Source organism: Molothrus aeneus, chromosome 10 (genome assembly GCF_037042795.1).
Source record: "Molothrus aeneus isolate 106 chromosome 10, BPBGC_Maene_1.0, whole genome shotgun sequence".
NCBI lineage: Eukaryota > Metazoa > Chordata > Aves > Passeriformes > Icteridae > Molothrus > Molothrus aeneus.
In genome coordinates, this window is record NC_089655.1 from 19,520,662 (window position 1) to 19,535,495 (window position 14,834).

The window sequence follows — 14,834 nt, forward strand, 5'->3', positions numbered from 1 at the left end:
TTTTTTCTGCTTTTTAAATTGTTTGTAAAGTGGTGTAATAGGTTATCTAATCCCACTTTCACTTGTTTGTAGGATAAACACCTGCTGTGTGTTGCTCTGTATGTGTAACACGTAAGTTCAAAGGGATATAAATTGAGCTGTACAGCTGCAATGACTGTAGGAAATCCAACAGAAAATACTTGCAGTGAAACAAAAATATTGACTTCACTCATTTTGGCAACAAAATAAGTTTACTTAGGGTTTTTTTCCCCTATTGAAAATGAGTGTAAAACCATTTCCTACAAGCAGGAAAACCAACATAATTGAAATGTTAATAAAACAGTATTTTTAGGAGATGGGATTTTTTGTTTTAAATTTCTGGATATACCACCTAGGTCTGTCCTGGAGGGTACATAGTTTATTAATTCAAGTGTACGCATACAGCTAAGCCCTCTTTACTGCTTAGGACAGGCTTGAATACGGGCACTGTTAGGTTGTTACCAATTAATCATGGCCTAGTTGATGATCTTTGTAAAACCTCTCTGCTGTGGCTTTGTTTCCTGAAGTCTCAGTTCTTTTGAATATGTTGTCTTTGATGAATCAAATACATGTTTTCCTTGGTCATGCTTAAGTTTTGTTGTTACGAAAAGAAACCAACAAAGGACAAGTGGCATGATTATATTAGTTTAATATGCTGCTGTTGATTAATGACTTTAGTCCATTTATTTAATAGCTGCTGTTCTCCTTGACCATAGTGTTAAAGTAAATAGTTTGCTGTTTCTCTGTACTGTAAGCTCCTTATTCTCTGGGACAGGTTTTGGTGTCTCTTACTCCATGTACAAGTCCAATATTGATGCAGCTATTTTTGTATTCAGTCAGTGTGACAGACAAACAGCTCTGGTATCCAAATGGTTTGAAAAGACAGCAGAATAACAGATACCTGTTTTACACACTTGGTGCTTGTGCTGTTTGTGGTACAGCTTGTACCTAGTACATCATTCTAGGTTTGAGAGCTTTTTGTGCTGGGCTCCCTTTCTCTGTCCAAGGCACCAGGCATCCTTTGGAAACACGTATTTTGATGGTGGAGCTATAGGTCAATGCTCCTCCTGCATTTCTTCCCTTTCTTGAGCCAGGTCTGTCCTCCTCTGACCCTGCAGTGGGGTGCTTCAAGAGCTGAGTGGAAGAAAATTTAATTTTGTTTTCAGAGGAAAGGAAGTGTTGAGAACACCCAGCTGGGAGAGGGTAGATGAGGGTAAACTGAGGTCTCCCCATGCAATAGCAGTGAGATCTTGGCTAGGATGAGATTTGAGCTTAAAACGAAACCAAAGCCTTCAGGTGAGCCACACCTCTGAGGTCTTAGGGACAAGAGGCAGCTCCTTTGGCTGTGCCTCTGCCTTCTGTGACTTTAGCCCCTGCTGCAGGGAAGGTTTCCTTTCTCAGGGGCAGGAAAGCCTCCGTGCTAATGAGCAGCACAGGCTTTTCTCCTATTCCCTGCTCTGCAATTTGTCACAGCTCAGTAGCTGCTGTGTAAGAATAAGTTGTCCTTTTAGCAGGGATGGCTGGATAAGCAGTGCATGAACAAGGGCAGCCCTCTCCAGGTAGATTTTAACTCTTTGTGAATCAGAGCCCTCAATTGAAGTTGCAAAATTGCTCTGTTGGAGAAGTGATGGAGACATGGAAAGAGCAGAGGCCAAAGATTGTAGGAATGGTATTGTCTACTGGTGGCATGGTGTGAAAATTTGGAAGAAGGAAAAAATCCTTGTGTTGCTTGGTCTTGGGCAACGTGTCTGCTTCTTAGTCACAGGGTTTACCTGTACAGGAAGAACTTCATCTCCAGGTTATTTGTGTGAAAATATGACCGACACACAGTAGTAGTTCTGAAAGGTGATACAACTGCCTGAGTGCATTGTGCTTCAGGTGTCACTCAGTTTTGAAGGTTCCTGGGGAAATGAGAGGGGACTGTACGCAGAAGTGCAGCAGTTTTTGTTGACCAGTATTTTTGAAAAATAAAATAAAAAGAAAGAAGTTATTCCTTGATGCATTTAATTGATGATTTCAGGGTATTCAGTGTTACCCTTTTTTTGGCAGTGTGAGAGGCTTATGTTTTTCTCTGGCTTTGCACAAAATAATAACAGTAATAATAATTCTAGGAAGAATCTGGAACCCATTATTATAAACACCTTATTTTAGTGGAGCTGCATCCCAGGAACACCTGGAGTGTATGAGCCCAAGGGCCACCACAAACTTTGCTTTTGGCCTCTGGTATGACTTAAAGTTTTCAGAAAAATGTTTTCATACCTGTGGATTTTTAAGTGCTTTTGAGTTTTAAAAGTAACTTATAATTTTGAGTGCTATTTTAAAAGAATTCTTGGATCCTAACTCTTCAGCCTCTACGCTATCACTATCACCCAATATTGCGAGCAAGGTAGATTTTAAAGAACATTTTGGAATACCTTAGTTTTTAACCCTGCCCCTTTGCTGCAAGGGCAGGTACCCTGGGAATTATTCCTGCAGTGGGCAGACAGAAGGCAACCAGGCTTCCTGGTGTGTCCTCAGACAGGGAGAGTCACTTGAGCAGCCCTGGGTGTGCCCAGCGTTCAGGGTCAGTGGCCACAGCGGGACAGCTCCAGCCTGTTGACGTCAGGCTGTCTGCAAACACCTCCGGCAGCACCAACCAAGCCCCACTGCATTGTCTGAATGTCCTCAGCAGCTCCTTCGCTTGGCTCGGCAGCAAATGGACATCTGAGCCGTGTCTTTGGAAGGATGCCCTGATTGACTTTGGGGTGCCCAAAGAACTAAAGGTGGTAGTGGCACCAACACTGAGGGAAACCCAGCCAGGGCTCCCATGGTGGTTACACTCACTGAGGTTGGAAATAATAACAATATTGTCAAGTCCTTTTGTTATTTTGGGAGATTTCCTTCTGTAAACATATTGAGCCTAGTTCCAAATGTGATCTCTGTGTAAAACGTGTGTCCCACCTCACTGAAATACGGCATATTTGAGACAGAATTTTAATTAATTCAGTAAATTAAGATTGCTATAATCTAGATAAGCTCTTCTGCATGGCTACTGTGAATTCCAAAGCAAAAGAATATATTGTTCTGAAAACACAGTATCTATCTGAAAACACAGATGAGGCAGGCACTGTTAGCAGAAGAAGGTGATTTTCCCAGGAAAGCAGTTTGAGCTTTGTTCCATATCCCACATTGGAGACCAGTTTAAAAGTCCTTCCAACCTTGCAATTACCAGTTCCCTGCAGGCACATTTCCATGTTGGCAAAAGCAGCTGTGGCCTTCCTTCAGCTGTGAAGGCTCATCTGAGTTTACTGGGTCTGAGTTCTGAGTGGAGAATGGAAGGGTTCTTACCCACCAGTGCAGCTGAGTTGATTTAGTGAGCTGGAGAAGACTGAGTTAGTATATGGGAAATATGTCTGTTCTTGCTCTGAGGAATGGGGAAAAATATTCTGATTTTTTTAAATTTTTTTTTGTTTTGTTTTGTTTCATGTTCTTGGGGTTTTTTTGTGTCTTGGTTCAGTGTTTAAGGTAAGTATTTGAAATCTGTAATAACAGAGTGGCCCCTAAATGTTACACCTCAGGTTTTTATTCTTTTTTTTTTTTTAGAGAAGGAAAAATCTTTTTCTCTTTCCTATTTGAAGTGAGTCTGCTGAGAGCACCCACTTTGACAAGTTGTTTTAGCTGATTAATATTCCAGTGATTAATTTAAATTTAAAACTCAGTTCTAGACTAAAAAAACAGAAAAATTATTTGTAAATATGCTACTGTTTTGAGCAATATGTCAGTAGTCATCATGTCCACCATTTTTGGAAGAAGAACTCCACAAATTGGAAACTACCTTGAATTTTCACAGGTGGGCCCTGATCCTGCAGGTAGCAGGTGGGGTTTTGTGAGTGCTCTAAGGTCCTTTGGCATGAGAGTGCTTTGGGTAATAACTCTTTATACTCTTTCCCAGTCTAGACTGGGTTTAACTTCATTCTCTAGGACCTTCTAACTTCCAGTTTATGTGAATTGGATTACTTGCTAATGAATTTCATTTAAATGCTTGCAAGTGAAATGGTGCTGCAGTGCTGCTTGCCTTCCTACCAGCTGATTGGTATTGACAAGATTACTGGGGTGCATTATGGGCTTTTAATGGAGCTGGCTGAGTTGGTTTCCTCTCCAACAATTCAACTTCCTTCCCTGTCAGTGGGTTATGAGCTATTTTCTATGATTGCCTCAGTTTTTGACTGTAACAGAAACTGGTGTTTAAATTTCTGCAGTATTCTCTTGCTCTGGTCTGACTTAGCCTGTGTTTATCCTGTGTTTCTCATTGCACAGTGAATCCTGTTTCTGTGGGTTTGCAATGAGTGGTTTCTGTATCTGGATGAACTTTTCTCCAGAATAGTGCTGTCTGCTTGCCCAGTTCTTATTCTTTATCCCCTCAGATACCCTTTGTATTAGCAGTTGATTCACATATGTCCATGGACATACAGGTGCTTGTTCTATAAAAGAGTATTCCTGAAACGTGGAAAGTTGTGCAGCTTTAATGTGATATGAATGTACAAGTTAAGCATTTCTTTGAAACATCTGGAAGGTTGGCTTACATCAGTTTTTTCTATATTTCTGATGGAATAAAGGTAGAAGAACAAAGATCAGGAAATAAAAATGGCTTAATTGACAGAGAAGATCTGTTTCAGGTAGAGTTTGTGTGGATAAGTCTCTGGGCAGGTCTTACCTACTTTCAGTTCTTCCCCTGATGAGGCTTCCTGTAAAACATCCTCGCCCACGCCCTGCTCCCAGAGCGAAGTACAGGAGCAGTCTGTGCATGTTATTTTGTCACTAGGAACCCTATTGCTACCTACCACTTTCAAGTAATGACACTTCTTAACTACATCTTGTGTGTGGTGCTGATTTCCCCCCCCCACACACTTGTATGTATTTGTTTCTCCTGAATTTTCTGAGTTGGTATTTGTCTCAGTTTAGCCTCTCTGTCAGATCTGAAAAGCAGATGTTGTTGTAGACGTGCTGAATTGCTTAAAAAAAATTATTGCCATACATCACTGTGGAACTGTGATTAAAAGAAATAACTTTGGTTTTCTCTGTTTATGTTCCAAGCACAGCAGTGGTAGAATCACCATTAGCTTTGTATGTGCCTATTAACCAAATGAAAGGAAGGATTCAATGGAGTGATTAGTTTTCAATTTAGGCTTTTAAAGTTATTGTCTCATGGTTTTTGCAGCCTAGTTACTGAGGGGAATATCCAGGGTTTAGTTATTTTTAATTCTGTTTTGATTGGGACACTTTTTCCAGTTACTGGAATTCAGATTAAAGCAGGATACTCAAGGATAATTTAGAAGAAAAGATACTGTGTCCTTAGAAGGCTTCTGTGATTCGGAAAGCACAACATCTCATGGCTAAATTTGTTGTTAGAACTCAAATAGCACCAAAATCTCAGAAAGTAGTTTAAACAGTGTGATCCTAAGAGGATTAGAAAGAAGCACAAGTTCACATGGGGAACACGAGCAATTCAAAGCTCATGCAAAAACCACTGCTTTAACCATAACACATACCCAATGTAATGTCTGGGAAAGAGAAGGTAGCACCCATAGCAGCATTTATGGAAGGAAATGGTTAAACATTTCTGCAAGTAGCATTTAAAGAAATCCTTGCTTTGAACTGATTGTGTTCGGAAGCAGGTAAGGACTAACATCAGCGCACGTCTGGTCTGTGTGTTTATAACCAGATCTGTCACTGTGTTGGTGCCAGGGTTGTTTTTATCTGTGGTTTCCTTTGCACCACGTGGTTATTGCTTGGCTGATAGCAGCAGCCCAGTCTGTGCAGGCAGCCTGGATGGGTATCTGCTGCTTTGATGAAGCTGGTTTGGTGTGTTGGTTTAGCCCTGCAGGTGAGAACTGCCTGACTCATGCAGGCTGGGTTTAAGCCTGGGGCATGGCTGGTCTCTGTACACCCCAGCAGGGTAGGATGCTCTTCACAGGGAGATGAGGGCTGTTGTACTGAGTGTTTGGCCCCAAATCTCCAAGGGGCACGCGCACCAGTTGTGTCATTTTGTGCAGAAAAAACTGGTGTGGGCAAGACTGGTAAGCACTGGCTCTGAGCACACGTTGTGTTCATCGAAATCATCTTTCTTTTCAAGTTGAGTGGAGCAGTTTTCAGTTGATGTTGAACACATCACCAGGCAGTGGTGAGCCGTTCCAGCTCCTCCAAAATGAAGGATCCAAACTCACAAGCTGCTGTGCATTCCCCAGGTGTGCCTTATCAACTTAAAAATAATCCACCAGATGCCCTTTAAGTGTCATGTACAATAGCTGTTACTGCATCTGGGCACCTGTTTAAATCACCGTAACGTGGTGGAATATAAAGGTGAGAGATAGTCTGAAATCAATACATTATAACTGTCACCTGCATTGTTTCAAGGTACATGCCAAAATCCAATAAGATAAATTTGGAAAGGAAAAAAAGCTGCTGATGAGGCGTTTGTACTCAGCAATTGATTCTGAAGAAGGACATTGCAGAGTTTTCTAAGTGTTTACACATCGCTTCAAGCGCCCTTCTTTAAAACTGGAGCCTACAACCAATTAACATTGAAGGAGGAATGAAGTCAGTGAACCCTTTCTTTTCTAATTCTCTGCTCTCTTGAGTCTTTGCTTCCAGCTTCTTTCCGTGTCACTGCCCTGTTTAGATGTAAAGCAAAGGACAAGAAGCCTCTTCCACGGATCAGGCAGAAAGGTTTCCCTCTCTGGCTTCAATGATAAGTACTGCACTCGAGATTGCACAAGGGCAAAGAGGTGTTGGAAGGAGAGAGTTTGGGCAGTGTGTACTGAAAAAAGCCTTTTTTCCTTGAAGAAAATCTTGTATGTCTGTGCGATCATCCCTTTATTTGTGTTTGTAATGTTCCTTCCCAAATGGAGTAAACCAAACCAAGCGTCACACTCAGAAGCAGGGCCCTCCTCTGCCTTTCTCTGCACACAGCTTTTATCATGATTTAGATTGTCCTCCAAACAATCTTGTTTGGTTGCTGTTTTGTCCTGCTTTTAAGGAAAACTCGTTATAAGCAAATAATGTTTTTATGGGGTCTGCAGAGCGGGTGTTAAAGCATTCTCTTCTCAGCTCTGACTGTGGAAAAAAAAAGCTTTGAGTAGCCGTGCATAGGATACTGTACCTCTTGAGGAGTGGAGTTTCACTCAGCCTATTTACATATTTTCTGCAGCACAAGTACAACTAAGCAAGGAAATAAGAGCATGTTTGCAAATTCTTTCAATTCCCAGCATTCCTGCATTCCTCAGCATCCTCTGCAGTGCCTCTTGCTTGCACTGTGAAGGTGATGTTACTGCCTGCCTTGTGGGATCTTCTAAGAATAAAATAAGTCCAAATGGTGCAGCTCTTTTCTTTTATTTTCTTCTTTCTTTTCTTTTTTTTTTTTTTGGGCTGGGTCCAAAAATGGCTCTATAATGAATGATTTCCTGCTGGTTGAGCTTGAAAGTTGCACATGAGAACCTTGTGTTAATCATGAGTCCCACAAACTGTAGTTACTCTTTACTCATAGTAAAAGTTTTTTGACCACAGGTTGCAGATGCTTGGTAAAGAATTGAATCTAAAAATAGTCTGGTAATACTTCATTAGTCAGCCATGTCCATCTGTCACCCTTCCTGCTCTTTGAGTGGGTGATTAGATTATGTCCTAAAGAAAAGTCGTCTGGCAAGTATTTGTACGGAGGGCAACCACTCAGGAATATTAGTGTGGATAAAAATCATTTGTCACTGCTGAATAAAAATGAATGTTGTAGTGGATGGAGTTACCTCATATTTGGATGTCAAAAGCTGTGTGCTTACACTTAGTTATTTTATTGTAGGGTGCATAAAATTATTATTGACGTGTAAAGAAAATTACTAAAATGTAGAAGAGTGTGGATTTGTTTGGATTATGTTTTTATTTGGGTTTTAAAGGTGGACAAGAGTTCTCTTGAATTTTGCACTAGGAAGATTTATGTTATTTTCATGTTGTCAAGTGTTGCTAGCAATTAGTGTGAGCTGGTTGTTTTCTTTAATTACTGAGGTCACTGCAGGAGTTGGTAACTCTTTGGGCTCATGGGCACACCTGTGTACATAAATTGAGTTATTTAGTGCAAGATGTGTTAGGAAAACAGATTTTTCTTTTACTGCTTCACAGTGGATGTAACCATTTTGGAAGTCATACCATTGGAATTTTGATTTTTGTTTGGAGCTTTTCAAAATTTTTAGGTGTCAGTACCTGTGGTTTCAAGATAATAAATACTAACATTTCCTATTTTGTCTCCTTATTTTTCTGTCAGCATCACCCTTCTGTGGCAAGAGGCACCCGAAAGGAAAACTTCTGCATATCAATGCACTGCCAATGGTAAGTACCTTTTTAACTGACTAAAGCTGGTGTGGTTTCTGTCTGCACACGTGCCATTAGCAGGCTTACACTGCAAATAGTGTTTTTAGAATAACTACTTTTTAGTATTCAAGTGGATTATTTTCATTTTTTAAGGAACATCTAGACCATTATGCTGTTTGACAGAAATATTACAATTGCACCTGGTTTTATCCTGTGGAAAGTAGGGCAGCATGTTAATTTTGAAGTGAGAAGTGTGACTCGACAGTAACATAGCTCATCCTGTTAGTAACTGGTGTTGCTTCCTCTTTTGGCCAAGAGCCTGTTTGGGGTGAGCTGTAGCCAAGCTGAAAATTCTGTTGCCCCCACTTGGGTGCTCTCTGCAGTTTGTTTCAATACTAACAGAAAAAAAAAAACCCAAGACCAGCTCTGCATTGTCAGGTGTATTTTACTCCAGCCCATTTGGCAGTGTAGGACCAGTGAAGTTAAAATCTTAGCTTCCGTAGAAAGGGGCAATCTTCTTATTCCATCTCTGAATGTTAGTGTTGCAGACTGCTGCAAATTCATATTTTCAGGCTATCCTTATGGTTTGCTGGTGCTTCCTGATAGCTGTGCAGATGGAAAGCAGAGCTGAGGTCTGAAGGGAAGGACTGGAACTTGCTGCTTCAGCTTTGATCAAACAACCTCTTTTTTAGCAGTTTTGATATCTTCTGTTGTCACAGTTGAGGTGTGCAAGAGTGGTACCTTCAGCATTAGCCTTAAGAATTAAATGCATAAAGTGCCAGTGTGAATTCTATATTTAAATCATCTCTCTCTTGTTGTGCTCAGTACAGAAGTTAAAGGGATAATGTTTTGAACCACTTGCTTTGAAAACATAGTTTTGGATTTGAGAGCTGAGCTGATTTCTGTTGGTTTGCATGTGGAAATGGATCTAAAGAATATTTAAATCAATTACAGCCTCACTTATTTATACCTTTGCAACTCCACTGTCTTTGCCCTGTGAGGAAAAATGATGCTCAAAGAGAGTTTGCTTGGATGTAACTCCTTCACTTTGAGGTAGTGAGCAATTCTGTTAACTCCCAAAGATGTCATGGAGTGAAATGTAATATATTTGTCACAAAGTAAAGCAAATATACCTCTGAAATCAGAAGATCTGCACCAAGGATATATGTTGTTTAATAGTCTGGTTTTTAGGCTCAGAGTTTATATGAGTAGAGTTTATATTAATTAGAGATGAATTTCAGGTGGTGGGAATGGATTTGTTGAGTGAGAAAGAATAGTGTTTACCTGGTCACTCAGACTGGTATTTCAACTTCTTGGTCCTGAAATGAGCAGTGCTCTCAGCCTTTTCTAGTATTGTTAAATCTTCATTGTTGTTGTTGACCTTTTTCCAGCAAAAAGCTGCTCTGTTTTCTTTTTATTTTGTAGTGGTTGAGTGTTATTATAGTTATGATTTAAGATACTGATCTGTATTACTGCCTCTCTTAAAAACATGACTCATTTCATATTAACCTAGTCCTTATACTTCATAAAATTTTAAAATACTGTGAGACTGTACTTGAAATGTTACTGCATTTTGTCCTAATTTTCCCCCTACAAATTATATTAGAAATTCAGAATTGCACAGTCTCAAGGGCATGGTAGTTGTTACAGTGATCATAAAACATACTCAGCTGTTACTTGCAGTGAAGTACTCCCCACTCTTGTCTTTGAGGGCTGTTTTTGTGCTATAAGTTGTTATACTTTATTATTCAAGAGATTTCTAAGCTATTACTCACCTCTGATTAACTTTGAGATAGTTTGAATGTAGATTTAAGAGACAAGCTAGACACATTTTTTACCATCCCCAAAGTAATTGTAACTAAACCTGTACAGTAAAAAAGACTTTTAGAGGTTTTTATTATGTTTTTCTCTTTGCTGTGTGTAAACAAAGTGTGAGCCAGAGGTCACTGAAGAAAGCAGGTTTTGTACATCCCCCAGAAAGGCCTTGCTTTAACCATGGTTGCTCATGTTCAACACATATATTTGAATAAGAAATTAATTTCTGATTCCCTTGAGAAATGGTTGTAGCATTTTTGGTCATGTTTAAATCCTGATTGTCAGTTCCATTTCTTAGTAGTAAAAACACCCAAAATAACAATTTACACATACTCCATCCTTTTTTGTTGTTTTCTTAGATTTTCAATTTTCAAGGTAATTAAAAGAAACTTATTTTTTGCATCATATTATGTTATGATATGCATAATATATTCTATTATGTATATGTTAACTGATAAACCAAATAGGGTAAAATACTAGTTACTCTTTAAAAATTATTGTAATTGTTGGCAATTCTTTAGAAAAATAAATATTGATATTGTGATATAGCATGGCTGTGTTCTCAGTGGGTGTAAGTTCTCCTTCTCATTTTTGCAGCCAAATTTAACATTCCTCACAATGTCTAAGGAAAGATGCAAAGGCTTAATGAAAAAGGCCTGGTAATTGCAGGAAAGTAAGTGTCTAATGCTACTTTTCTAGGATTTTGAAGGTTCATTTAGAGGCTGATAACTGGTACTTAATCTGTGGTCACAAGAATTAATGTGTCAGAAATAAAAATGTGAAGTCATGGATCTTTGGTCTAAGCAAATGATGACATCAGGATTTCAACAAGGGCTTTAGCAAATACATTTTCTTATTATGTGATGGAACTTGTAGCTTACCCAAGAAAGATTTTCCATTGTGTCTTGCTTTTTTGTGAGTTTTGGAAGCAAACCAGTTTGCCTTTCTGTCTTTGCAAGTCATTGAAGCAGGTTTGTGTGTTCACATAAGTGAACGTGGGAATATAGGAATGTGCATGTATTTATACACACATATAGGTGTATATCTAAATTTAGAAATACAGAATGGACTGTGCAAAAGCCAGGAGCTTACAGAAAGGTGGGAGCTACCAGTTTGTGACTCTCCCATGACAGCTTGCTGGGATGGGTTTAATTTTGCAGAGGTAACCAGAAAGGGCTGGGAAGGACTCAAGCTGGGCCATGTGCTGGCCTTCTTACAGGCATCCTGGCAAACACTGTGTCCAGGCTCTGAGCCTTTACATGGATGGTTTGACAAAGATCAACACCCTGATCAGTTAAAAAGGTCTAATGCAGAGAGCATTGAGGATGTTATTGTTTATTACAAGCTGGCACAGGTAAAGTCTGAGGATAGGCAGTGAACACAAAATTACCTAGTCCCCAGGCAAGCAGAGTCATCAACAGCTAAGGCATGTCCTCACAGTCTTGGGGGGAATACCAAGTAGGTGATTTACATCCATTCTTTTCAGTGCTGCCTACTTCTAGGTGAACACATTATGCTGTGTTTCGAGGGTGTAGCACACCTATTGTGTGTTGTGTCAACTGTTCCTACTCATAAGAGATGGGATAGAGCAGCTCTGCAGGCACTGGGTCTCTTGGGCCAGCAAATCCAGGGGTGCAACATTTCAGTGTAATTACCTGCAGGGGATTTGCTCAGAAACAGCAGGAGGGCTTGGAGGAGCTGGGGAGAGCAAGTCACTCTAAAGTGAAGGGAGACTGTCTGCAAAAATTTCCCCAAGACTGCAGCGAGTCATTTTTAATTTGAATGTCTTTGTGGTGCCTTCAGGTAGTCCTGTGACCTTCACACTCCTTAGAAGACAGGTAAATCCATTTATTCATTTACCTATTAGCCCATGCTTCTCCAGCAGCTAAACCCATCCAAATACTGATCTGCCAGGCCACTATGCTGAAATTCTTCCATGCAAAGGAAGACAACCAAGGGAGGGAATATGAGCTGGAGAGCTGGGTTTGGTGTGGAAGCCTTGTCTCTGCTGGCACCTCCCAAGGACTACTGGAGGTCTGGGCCTCTAGCTCCAAGGTTTTTGCACTGGAATTGCAAAACTGGCTTTGTTTCAAGAGGAGCTGAATGGCATCTCTCAGCTAGGGGTGTATAAAATGAGCATCTGCTGATGAGCAGCTCTTTGCAAGGTGGTGGAGCTGAAGGTTGGTTGTCGTACTGAGAGCAGGGACCCCTGCTTTCCAGAGTTTATGGAACTTGACAGGACTAAAGATGTTGCCCTCAATAACCTAGAATAATTGATTCAAAATAAATAACCCTGCAAGACTTAAGGCCCTTATTCTATGAAATAGAAATGCATGTGCCTACATGTAACTTTTAGTGTAGGAGTAGTTCTTTTGCAATATAAATAAGGAGTTCTTGCATGCATAAAGCTAACCAAGCTTGAAAGCACATTGAACAGTAGGGCCTAAAAGTGCTCGTGAAATTTATTGTTGAGGCTGTTGGTTGTACAGTTTATGGAGTGCAGCCTTAAAAGGAAAAAAACCTATTTCTAGCAGGTTCTGAAATAGTCTCAAATAATCGACCACATGAAATTTTGGACTGTTTTGCTCCTTCTGAAATCAGTGGATGCTGTTATTAATGAGGAAAGGTGAAGTGCAATGTATTTTGTGTGATAATTGGTTGTGGCTAAACAGTTATATTTCAAAATGTTCATACATCAGTTCTATTTATTGGATCAGCATGAATTAGCTAATCTAGTGGTTTATGTGTGGAAGAGGAAATACTGCTGATAATGTGATATAAAAGAAAAGTTCCATCGTGTGGTAGGGTGCAAACTGTGGTAAGCATTAAAAATTGTACATACACTATTCTGAATAATTTTTGGAAGGGTTTTTGAATTTTCTGTTTCTTTACAGAGAGCAAGTTAAGCACACTAGCAAGATCCCTTTCTGACTGAGAGGGAAAACACCCCTTTTCTCCTATTTCTGCCATTAAAGTTCACCCCTGAATGAATCAACTGAAACGGAAATGAACGTCCTTTAAAAATTGAAGTTTTGGCTCTGTTTTGAAGAAGCATTTGTCAGAGAACTTTGTCTGCTGTTTCTCTAAGCATTTTACAGTTCAAAAATAAGCTTTGACTAAGAATTCTCAGCAAAATCATAAATATGTAATTATCTAAGCAGCTGGAATATTTAGCCCCTGGCAGGTGCCCAGTGCAGTGCAAGAGCAAAGGGAACTGGGCCAGTATCTCAAGCTAGTAGAACATCTAAAACAGGGTGAGGGCCATTACTATTCCTTATCTCCTGCTATTTCTAGTTTTTAAATCTTAAATATATCTGAAAAGAGGCTGTATCTGCTGCTATGGGTTGTCCTCTCTTACAGCTGGCTTAGTCTGGTTTTTTTATTGTTTTCCTCTGTTTTACCTGCCCTAGTTTTTTTGTCTTCACTGCTTTATACTGATGTTGGTTCAATAGATAATAGTAGTGCAGTTAGCATTAGATTATATCTTACTTGATCAGCATGCCATCTGCTTTAGAGGAGAGGGAGATTTTGTGTTTGTGCTCTGGGTTCACTGACATATGCCCATGAAGTTGTATAACCTGAAATTACCCTTTTCCTGCTCTGTTATATGAAAAAATTAGAAATACGGTGTAAAGTCTTGTCAACATTGGCAAAGTTTGTTGCATAGTTAAAAAATTAAACTGGCTTTTGTGTGTACATGTAGTAGGATATTGTAGAGAAAACCCAAGGACAGGCTATTTTGTGTCCCAGCACGTGAGTGCCGCCATCTGCAGAAGAGCAAGGCTGATTTCACAGGAGACCATGTCAATGTGTCACTTGTATCATCAGGCCTTGATCCTGGTTTCCTTCTTGTCAACAGAAAGTTGATGTTAGTCCAAGTTAACAAAAGTAAAAGCTGCCCTTAGTTTCAGCAGTGCTGATGCTGGGAGATAATGAATATTGCTGCAGAACAATAGGAAGTCTGCAGGCTGTGTGGAGTGACACTGTGCTGACTTTTATTTACTCAGGGGAAACAGAGACCTGCTGGCCTTCAAAAACCAGGACCCTGTGTGGCCATCAGCATGGATGGCATGGCTAGAAGTCTGTATTTGCTTCCCAAGTCTTTAGTTCACCCAGTGATGAGAAGCAAAAATTGTAATCATTGTGTTAGTGCACCCATATTTGTAAATAAAGGTCATGTGTGGTGTTCTTATTGTAATTTAGTGAACAAATATAAGAAACTGTTCTAGACAAGGGATTTGAATCCCACACTGAGCATATGTATGTAGGATTGGCATCCATGAATTTAATATTCACACAAATGGAGGGTATTGATGTCAAATGTGAGCCATAATTGGAATCTTTGACCTCATTAATGATATTCATGAAATCTTCCCCTTTCACTTCTTTGGGCTGTAGATGGACCATATTTTACTGTAGTCTACATGTGTTTTAAAAATGTTTTATCCTGTGTTCAGGTGTTTAACAACGGTTTTAACTTATGCTGCTGGACTTAGCTTTTTTTTAAATTCAAGTCCATCATAACAATGTGAAAAGGAGAGGATTTGAATAAAGCAATAACTGGGCATGTGGTGTGACTTGGGAATGGTTCTGTGCATGGCAAGGAGTTGGACTCAATGACCCTCATTGGTCTCTTCCAGCTCAGCTGATTCTGTGAAGCTGGCAAA

The 14,834-nt window shown here is 39.9% G+C and overlaps 1 protein-coding gene across 2 annotated transcripts in view; it reads left to right on the forward strand.

The window, feature by feature from the left end:
* Positions 1–14,834, forward strand: part of TBL1XR1 (TBL1X/Y related 1) — a 109,101-nt gene that overhangs the window by 38,552 nt on the left and 55,715 nt on the right. For both annotated transcript variants that reach the window (XM_066556323.1, XM_066556324.1), the window contains exon 2: positions 8,306–8,370. The gene's annotated coding sequence lies outside the window, so the exon portion shown is untranslated. The remainder of the gene's footprint in view (positions 1–8,305; positions 8,371–14,834) is intronic.